This window comes from Myotis brandtii, unplaced genomic scaffold, assembly GCF_000412655.1.
Source record: "Myotis brandtii unplaced genomic scaffold, ASM41265v1 scaffold89, whole genome shotgun sequence".
Lineage (NCBI taxonomy): Eukaryota > Metazoa > Chordata > Mammalia > Chiroptera > Vespertilionidae > Myotis > Myotis brandtii.
The window spans coordinates 1,090,221-1,101,183 of NW_005371645.1; positions in this window are offsets into that span (position 1 = coordinate 1,090,221).

The following is a 10,963-nucleotide window of genomic DNA, read 5'->3' on the forward strand; positions in this document are numbered from 1 at the left end:
AATGAGAGTCCTGGCTATCAGGCCGCTGAGAGCTGTCTGACCAATGGCTGATTCTGTGGGGGTGGGACTTCCTCCTCCCTGCTGTCAGTTTCCACAGCTGTGATGAGGAAGCTGGGGTGACAGAGAGAACCACGCCCTCCAAACCGCCCTCTCTCTCGCTCTGCTTTATGTCCAGTGGTCTCCTGCTCTGCCAAGTCCTCCAAACCTCCCGCTCTCTGCTGGCAAGGTCCCGGGAGCCCACGGGCATGGCTACGGCCTTGCCTCCTGTGCCAGCAATGGTCCCGGGAGCCCACAGCCGCGGCCGCCGTCGCCTCCTGGGGCGAGTGACACCTGCATATGCAAATTAACCGCCATCTTTGTTGGGTTAATTTTCATAGTCACTCAGATTGGCTTGTGGGCATGGCTTGTGGGCGTGGTGTGAGCATAGTGGAGGGACAATTAATTTGCATGTTTCTCTTTTATTATATAGGACTAGAGGCCCAGTCAAAAATTTGTATACTTGGGGTGGGAGGTGGTCCCTCAGCCTGGCCTGCACCCTCTCGCAGTCCAGGAGCCCTCAGGGGATGTCCAACTGATAGCTTAGGCCCACTCCCTGTGGACATCCCTGTGGGAGCGCACTGACAACCAGGGGGCAGCTCTGCCCCCCCCCCTTTGCCCCTCTGCCAGCCTCCCTCTGTGGGAGGCAACCAGAGGGCCAATTGTGGGGGACAGCACTGCCCCTTGATTGCCCCTCTGCAGCCAGTCACTGCCATCCCCCCCCCCATAGTCCTCCCCTCCCTCTGCCTGCTGGCACCTGCCTTGGCTGGCCTGGTGCTGCCCACTCGCAGGCCCCACCCCCCACTGACCGTTTGTTCCACTGTTCAGTTAATCAGCATATTAGACTTTTATTATAAAGGGTGGGCCAGAAAAAAATCCCAGAATTTTTCATATTTGCAAATGTTAATTTAAATTGCCTTTTACTTTATATGTAAATTATTGGAGAAGGGGTTGGCTTAAGAAATTTATATCTATTAATTTTTAGCCTTTAAATCTATTTTATCTTCCTGGTCTTCTCTATGAGTCATATAGAATTTTGCCTTTCTCATCCAAAATACTGACTACCCTTTAATTTTGTGTCATCCACAGATTGGATGAGATGCCCATGTCTTCTCAACCAGTGATCCCCAATCTATTAAGTCTCAAAAGAGAAAATGTTTGACCTAATTTTTTCTCCTAATACCTTTATCTTTTCTTGATCAATCAGGTTGGGACTTTACTGATGGTTAACATCAACTTCCTACTGGACTTTCGCAAGCCGGTCTGCTGCTCCTTTCTGGATGCCAAGCTGTCTGCCTCTCTTCTGAGTCTGTGAGTCTGTGCACACTCTGCTCATCCCTGTTGTCTTATTTCTGTTTACTTACTGAACATATAGAACTTTTTAAAATCTCATTCCAAAACAAGGTTCCTAGGACACCATTGGTTTCTTTACCTATCTCCTTCTCTCTCTCTCTCTCTCTCTCTCTCTCTCTCTCTCTCTCTCTCTCCTTAATACTTGCAGAACAAATTTACTTCTGAGGAGACACTAGTCATTCTTCAAGCATATTCTGGCACTCTATTGAAAAGATCACATGGATACTTCCTATGCATCCTTTGGGCGTAAATCAAGTCTTAAGGAACTCTCTGAATATCCCAATATTCTCTTCTCTCACCATTACTAACTTCCAGATGTGCTGGGTGTTGCCTTCCAGAATGCCAGCACAGCCAGGATCCTGTGAGTTCAGATTTAATTGTTGCTTCCATTCCACCCGCTGTGCCCCAGCAATGAAGTGCCCATTTCCTTCTTGCACAGGAATACCGTCAATGCCACATATATTAGGGTTTTGACACTGTAATACTAATTTACATGATTAATATCTGTATTGGTCATAATAGCCTAGATTATGGTATGGCAATGAACAACCTTTGATATCATAGTGACTTACCAACAAAAATATATCTCTTGCTTAAGCAAAGCCCACTGCTGGGGGCAGCGAGCTGCTCTCCCAAGCATCAGTCTCCCAGGCAGTGACTATGCCACCATCCTATCAACACATGAATCCAAGGATCATTGAAACACGTAACTCTTAATAGCTCCAGCCTGCAAATAACATACATCTCAAATTCTCACAGCCATAGGCAAGGACTACTTACATGGCCCTACTACAAGGGCTAAGAAATGTGGGACAACATATGGATATATGCTTTCTAGCTATTTTAAGTAGAAAGGGCCCTAATATAGGACAGTAAAAGGATATGTAGGGACAGGGAATGTGAAGGTTAGGCAAAACATAAGCAAATGCAAGGATCTTAGGAAACTGCCACTGAAGATTTCAGCTGCCTGGAGGATTCAGAGAAGCTGTCTGCCTATGCTAACAATGACTGACCTCAGCTTCCACTGGGATTACGGCATTTCTTCTGCTTTTCAAATCTTGAATGAAATATACACCAGAATTTGAAAAACTAGTACTGAGAAGAAATGTGAAATGTGTTATTACTAACTTTTATATTGATTACCATATTTTTCCGTGTATAAGACGTCCCCATGTATAAGATGCCCCCCACTTTTCCAACCCCAAATTAAGAAATCAATATTTTAAACATAAATCAGAACACATTTTTATTTAGTAATTACCGCAGGTAATGTTTACATACCAGTGCTATGATATTATGCAGCATATCACTTTATTCAGCCTCTGTTGCATCACTGCTCTCTTCTTCATCACTGTTAGTTCCAGGCATATCAATTTCTCCAACTTCTATTGTATCACTGCTGTGTTCTGAGTCACTGTCTGTATATGTGAGATCCTCCTCATAAACTGGTGGCATTTTCTGAGCTAATTTTGTTCGTGTTCTCATGGCCAACCCTTCTCTCGTCATGAAATTGAAGAATGATTTTGGCTTTCCTGTAAAATCAACAATATTTATTTCACTTGCAAACATTCTTGCCTGACCTTGAATAAGCTTGGTTGACACACATAAGCCACTCTGGCGCTGCTCCATAATCCAAGTCTTAAGCCTCTGCTCCAAGTTTGCCCATTTTGATGGTTTTTCTCTTGAGGCCTTCTTCTTTTTTGGCATCTTACGGAGTTGTTCTTCCTGTTTTCTCCACTATCTGATCATACACTCAGTGGGAGGAGGTCCAAATTGTCTCTCTGCAGCTCTATTTCCATGCTCTTTTGCATAGCTGATTATATTCAGTTTGAAGTTTGCAGAGTAAGACAATCACTTACCGGTATTTATCTTTTTATTTTTTGACATCTTTATGGGCTCAAATGCTCAGGTCCCTGTTGCATCTGCGCACTCTCCACCTTCACCTCCAATTACAGCATCAGCTGACGTCAGTAACAATAAGGCTTGTGATTGGAGGAAGCCTGTTTGACAAGTACGGGCAGCTACACACCCGCGCTGCTCTCTCCTCGGCTGACTTCCTTGTATAAGACACCTCTCGATTCTCAGTCTAATGATTTTAGAAAACAATAGCATCTTATACACGGAAAAATACAGTACATATTGAAAAATATTAGTTACATATTGAATTAAATAAAATATATTGTTAAAGTTCATTTCAATTGTTGTTAAACTTTCCCCAAGTAATTGTACATTTTACACTCCCACCAGGAATGTATGAGTGATCCAACTTTTTCACATCCTCACCAGCATTTTGTGTGTGTGTTTATTTTATATTTTACTTGGTTTTTGTTTTTAGCCATTCTGATATGTGTATAGCAATATTTCATTGTGGTTGTCATTTGCATTTTCATAATGGCTAATAGTGTCAAACATCTTTTGTGTGCTTATGTGTTACCTGTGTACTCTCTTTAGAGAAATGTCTTTTCCTGTCTTTTGACTATTTTCTGATTGAATTTCTTGCTTTTTTACTGTTGAGTTTGAGTTCTTTGTACAGATGCTGAATGTCAGGCCTTTGTCCGATGCATGGTCTGCAGCCTGTCTTTTCATCAGACCCCCAGGGTTTCCCCAGAGCACACACTTTTCATTTGGATGAAGTCCAAGTAGTCATTTTTCTTTTTATGAATCATGCTTTTGATTTCAAGTGTAATAATAACCTTTGTTGTCCTAGATCCTAAAGTTGTTCTCCCATGTTTTTTTCTAAAACTTTTATAGTTTTGCACGTAAGTCTGTGCTCCATTTTAAGTTCATTTTTGAATAAGCTATGAGTCTTAGGTCGAGGTTCCTTTTTTCAACTTACAGATGTCCATTGGCTCCAGCACCATCTTTGAAAAGTCTACCTTCCATTGGATTATTCTTGTACTTTTGTCAACTAGAAGCTCTAGTACAGGTGACCAGGAGTAGCAAGAGAAGAAAGACATCATCTTGTTTTTTGTCTTAGTCTTAAGGCAAAGAGGTCAATATGCTTAAATTATTTTGTAGGTGCCCTTTATCACATTGAAGATTTCTTCTATTCCATTATTTTTCTGACAGTTTTATTATGAATGTGTTGAAATTTGTCAGATGCTTTTTCTGTATCAATTTATATAATCATGTGAATTTTCTTCTTTACCTTTAAAATGGTGGATTGCACTGATTTGTCAAATAATACTGTAAATCAGTCTTGCATTCTGGAATAAATCCTAATTGGTCACAGTCTAAAAACTTTTTAATATATTACTGAATTGTATTTACTAATATTTTGATAAAGATTTTATATGCATATACATGAGATTATTTTTCTCCAGTTTTTGTTTTGTTTTGTTTGTTTTATACTGTATTTGGTTTCATTATCAGAGTAATATGAATTAGCTTCATAAAATGAATTGGGAAGTTTGCCTCTTCTAGTTTCTAGAAGAGATTAAATACAACTGATATTAATTCATCTGTAAACATTTGGTAAAATTCTCTAGTAAGACTAGCTGGGACGAGGAAATTTCTTTGGAGGAAGTTTTGCAACTGTGAATTCAACTTTCTTAGTGGTTATAGGGGTCTTCAAATGATTATATCAGATTGGGTGAATTGTAGAACTTTGTGTTTTCAAGTAACTTCTCAATTTCTTCCAAATTGTCAAATGTATGTATGTAAAGTTGTTTGTAGTATTCTCTTACTATACTTTTTAAAAATATGTTTTTATTTATTTCAGAGAGAGGAAGAAAGGGGGAAAGAGAGAGAAAAACATTAATGGGAGAGAAACACCAATCAGCTGCCTCCTGCATAACCCTTAATGGGGATCAAGCCTGCAATCTGGGCATGCTCCCTGACCAGGAATGGAACCAAAGACCTACTGGTGCATGGGATGAAGCTCAACCAACTAAGCCACACTGGCTGGGCTCCTATTATACTTCTGATGCCACAAGATCTGTAGTGGTAGCCTGTTTTATTCCTGATATTGGTAATTTGTGTCTGCTCTCTTTTTTTCCTTTTCTTGTTTTGAGTTTATCAACCATCATTTCCATGAACCACATCTTTATTTTACAAATTTTCTGGATTATTTTTCTGTTTCAAATTCATTGATTTCTACTCTTATCTTTATTATTTTCTGCCTTCTCCTTGCCTTGGCCTTATTTTGGTCTTCTTTTTCTAGGTTCTTGAGGTGGAAGCTTAGAGTATTGATTTGAGACATTTTTTCTTTTCTAATATAAGCATTTAGTACTAAAAAAAATTTTCCTCTCAACACTGCTTTAGCTGCTTCCCACAAATTTTGACATTACATACTTTCAATTTCATTCAATTAAATGTATTTTTACCTCTTTGACCACTAAATTATTTAGATGTATGTGGTTCAGTTTCCAAGTGTAGAGAATATTTTTTATCTTTCTGTTATTGACTTCTAGTTTGATTACTTTGTGGACAGAAAACACACTCTTGTATGATTTCAGTTTTTTAAATTTGTTGAGGTTTGTTTTATGGCCTAGGATATGATCCATTTTGTAATATCTTTCTTGGACACTTAAAAAGAATGTGCATTCTGCTGTTGTTTGATGGAGAGTTCTACAAATAACAATTAGAATTTGGTAGATGGTGTTCAAGTTGTTCTAAATCCTTGCTAGTTGTTCTATTAATTGTGAAGATAGAAGATAGATGATAGATAGATAGATAGATAGATAGATAGATAGATATACTTTTTTATTTCTCCTTTTGATTATTTCAGTTTTTGCTTCACATATTTTGTAGCTCTGTTTTTTAGTTTATACACCTTGGTGGATTGATCTTTCATCATTATACTAGAAGCCTAGTGCACAAAATTCATGTACTTGGAGGGGGGAGGGGAGTCCCTCAACCCGGCCTGCACCCTCTCACAGTCCCGGAGCCCTTGGGGGATGTCTGACTACTGGCTTAGCCCCACACCCCACGGGAGGGCTCCAGAACCTAAACCAGCAGTCGGACATCCTTAGTGCAGCCATGGAGGTGGGAGAGTCTCCTGCCACTGCTGCTATACTCATCAGCCATGAGCCCGGCTTCTGGCTGAGTGGCACTTCCCCTGTGCACACCATAGCAACTGGTCAACTGGTCAACTGTCTGCCCCTGGTGGTCAGTGCACATCACAGTGAGCAGTTGAGCAGCCTTAGCATATCTACACTAATAAAAGAGAAACATGCAAATTGGTGTCATTCCACTATACCTACCAGCCAATCAGGGCAAGTATGCAAATTAACCCAACAAAGATGGTGGCGGCCATGGAGCTGAAGGCTTGGGTTGCCCCGGCAATGGAGGAAGCCAAGCTTCCAGCCTGGCCTGGCCACCATTCAAGGGAGAGAACAACACACAGGCGCGGCCAGGAGCCTGAGAGATCAACACAGAGGGGCACCTGCTCCAAGCCTCCGCAGTGTGGCTGGGGGCAGGCCCCCAGTGGACACACACACACACACACACACACACACACACACACACACGGCGCCTGCTCTGAGCCTCTGCTGCCAGACTGTGGCTTAGGCCCGCTCTCCATGGGGAGCAGGCCTAAGCCGTTAGTGGGACCTCCACTGAGGGCACCCACACTGTGAGAAGGGGCAGACTGGGCTGAAGGACCCCCACCCCCCAGTGCATGAATTTCATGCACCGGGCCTCTAGTCTTTAACATATTATGCTTTGATTGGTTGAACGGCCAACTGGATGACCAGGCACTTAGCATATTAGGCTTTTACTATATAGGATAATGTCTCTTTTCCATCTCTGCCCTATTCTTCGATCTGAAGTCAGTTTTAATCTGACTGTAATACAGCTATTTCTGCTTCCCTTTGATTAATGTCTGCATTATGTATCTATAATATTTGAAGTTTGTTTTTTGTTTCTTTAATATTTTATGTCTATCTCTGTCTTTTAATTAATATATTGAAACCATGTACATTTAAATACTATTGTTGTGTTAGGACTTATTTAGTCATTTTATTTTTTGTTTTGTGTTTGTTCTTTCTGTTTCATTTCTCTGTTTTCTTTTTCTGCCTTCTTTTGGGTTAGTTGAACATTTTCAGATCTTTTTTTTTAAATCTCTAGTGTTTTTGAGCATATTTCTTTGTTTGCCTGTTTTAGTGGTTGCTCTATATATTATATGTACAAACATTATCAGTCTACTGGCATTGTCATTTCACCAGTTTGAGTAGCATATAGAAACTTTACATCCTTTATGATCTTTTCTTTACCTTCCTCTTTTTATAATATAATTGCATTAAGTACTTCCTCTACATGCATTTAGAACCAAATCAGACAGTATTATTATTAGTTTTGGTTCCACCGTCAAACATAACTTAGAAAATTCCAAAGGAGAAGGAAAGTCTATTGTATTTACTAGTATTTGGGGGTTCTTGTGTTCTTCCTTCCTACTGTCTCAAGGAGCCTGCTTTTATCATTTCCTTTCTGTTTGGAGAAGTTTCTTCAGCCATTCTTTTAGAGGACATCTGCTGGCAACACATTCTCTTAGTTTTCCTTTATTTAAAAATGTCTTGATTTTGCTTTTATTCCTAAAGGATATTTTCATTGGATACAAAATTCTGCATTTCTGTGTATATTTTTTTCTTTCAGCACCTGTAAAATATGGTGCTACTTCTTTCTGACCTTTATGATTTCTGGTGAAAATGTGGGGGTCAGATCTTCAAAAACAGGACCTTTACTTGAGGGCTTTATGTTACCTTTTCAAAAAGAATTATGGACTTCCACTTCTGGGAAGATGTGTTTTTCTCTATTTTTCTCACGTAAATACAGCTTAAAGTCCTGGACATTATATAAGTTTATATATGTATACATATAAAACATTATTTATAACTATTATATATTATATAAAATTATATATAAGTTATATAAAGTTATGTGTTTATATTATGTGTTTTATATAGAGTGTCCCAAAAAAACTGTATACACACACCTTGAATAATTATAAAAGCAGTGTTTATTAAAATACATTTCATTTTCAAAATTGAGCTATGAGCTGTTAAAGTATGTATACATTTTGGAGGGACACCCTGTATATAACATTATATATAAATTTGAATTGTTCTTTCACTAGATATGGTGTTGTTTTCTCTACTGCTTTCAAAATTTTTTTCTTTGTCTTTTTTTTCAGTTTAATTTTGAGGTGTCTGAGCAGTGATATTTTTGTGTTTATCCTATTTGGGGTTCACTTAGCTTCTTAAACATATCTTGGCAAATTTAAGAGGGATTAGCCTTTTTTAAAATATTATTTAACCCCTTCTCTTTCTTTCCTCTTTCTCAGACTTTAACGACATGAATTTTATATTTTTTGTTATAGTCACACAGGTTCCTGAGACTCCCAAGTTCTTCAGTATATTTTCTCCCTGTTCTTCAGATTGGATAATTTTTGTAGTTCTGTCTTAACATTTATGATTTTTTTCTCTGTTTTCTCCATTCTGCTTTTGCATCCATTCACTGATCTTTTTATATTGGCTCTTGCATTTTTAGTTGTAAAACTTCCACTTGGTTCTTTTTATTACCTTCAATTTTTTGCTGATGCTTTCTATTTATTTTCTAAAATGCTCCATATGTTTCATTTGTTTCAAGCATTTTTAATTGCTTATTTACCCGTTTTTATTATGGCTGCTTTAAAATATTTGATAATTCAATCAATTCAACATCTCTGCCATCTTGGTATTCATACCTTATGATTGTCTTCTTTCATTCTGATTGAAATCTTCCTGCTTCTTGGTATGATAAGTGATTTCCAATGGAAATCTGCACGTTTTCTTATTAGGTATGACATTCTAATCTCATTTAAATCTTCATTTTAGCTTATTTTTCTGGTACATCTCCAGAAAGAGAAGGAAGGAAGCAGTGGCTTCTGAGTGGATGTAGAATTACAGGCTCCTTATTGAGCCTCGGTTGACACCAGAGGTAGTGGTGAGGTCCATGTTATTGCCAGGTGGGTATCGAAGTCCAGGCTCTGCTGGTGGTCTCCTCCAGCACTCTGGGGGCTGGGGAGGGGAAAAGGTCTCTCCTTACTGCTTGGTGGGGATGAAAGTCTGAGCTCTCTGCTTGGGCTTCCCTGACACCATCTTGACTACATCTTGGTAGTGATGTTGGTGAGCCTTGGTACAGTCCAACACGGTGGGCATCTAGGCTCCCCGCCTGCTCATTGCTGGAAAGGCTGGGATGGAACCACATTTATTTCCACGTTGTTTGGTTGGAGTAGAGTGTTGTTTTCTAAATGTTTTGTATCGTTTTTGGCTTCTCCTTTCATGATTCTTTGACTAGAAAGTAGGCTTTTAAAAAAAAAAATCTGTGCCCATTGGCATTTCTGGATTGATGTCTTCTTCAGCCCCAAATCTGAGAAATATGAGGCAAAAACCAAATCAAGGAAATTTACCTCAACCTTGTTCTTGGGCCTTAAAGTCCCAAGCTGGTCTGCTTTCTTTTCTCTATTGTTCAGAGTTGTAACATACACATTATATATGCTGTCCAGGTTTTTTAGCTATAAGTAAGACAAATGGAGAAAATCTTATCTTCCCAGAAGTGGAAGTCAATCTTTTTTTTTTTAATGAAGATAATATAAAGCCCGCAAATAAAGCTCCTTTTTTTGAGGATCTGACTCCCACATTCCATATAATTTAGTAATGAACTAATACTACTAATGGTACTCAGAATCATTGGTAACTATTAAGTAAACAGCTCAAGATCACTTTCATGTGGCACCCTTCACAATCTCTGACTTATCACAGACTGCCAACAGTGATCCATATTGTTGACACTACCCATTCAACTAAGTCAGACAGCCTTCGCTAGTCAAGGAGGACATATCTTCAGTCATGGAACTGTATATCCCTGATGGAAACCTCCAATATTCTTAGAGGATAGTGTTTAGCTCTATGTCCTATCAATATGTACTATTAATTTGTCAGTCAGAACTAGAATATCCAGCATTTACCTCTTTTATCTACATGCCTCCAACCTGCCTCAGAAGTTAATTTGGAAGAAACACTCAGAATAGTTTCAACCGCTCCCATCTTCAATTAATTGAGTTTCACGGACATCACCCAAATGATGTCTCCAGCTTAGAGTTATCTTATGATCTCTAAAGTTATAGATCCAAGTGGCCACCTCACCATGTAGTCCATCTCTTCAAACTCAATATCACCCAACCCAACCGATGATACTGCCTTCCCTATCCCCACCCATGAAACCTAATCTTTGTCTAATGTTCTCTGTGTAAGGAAATGAATAGTATCATTAAGCAGTTGAACAAGACAGGAACTGGCAACATTTTTTACCAATTTTCTCTCTTGACTCATATGTACCTACTGGTATGCTGCTTGACTCCAAAAATAAAATGTATATATGTTTAAATTTCTATAATTTATACATAATATAAATACATAAAATCATATACATTATACAATTTAACAGGAACTGACATTTTTTACCAATTTTCTCTCTTGACTCATATGTACCTACTGGTATGCTGCTTGACTCCAAAAATAAAATGTATATATTATGAAATTTCTATAATTTATACATAATATAAATACATAAAATCATATACATTATACAATTT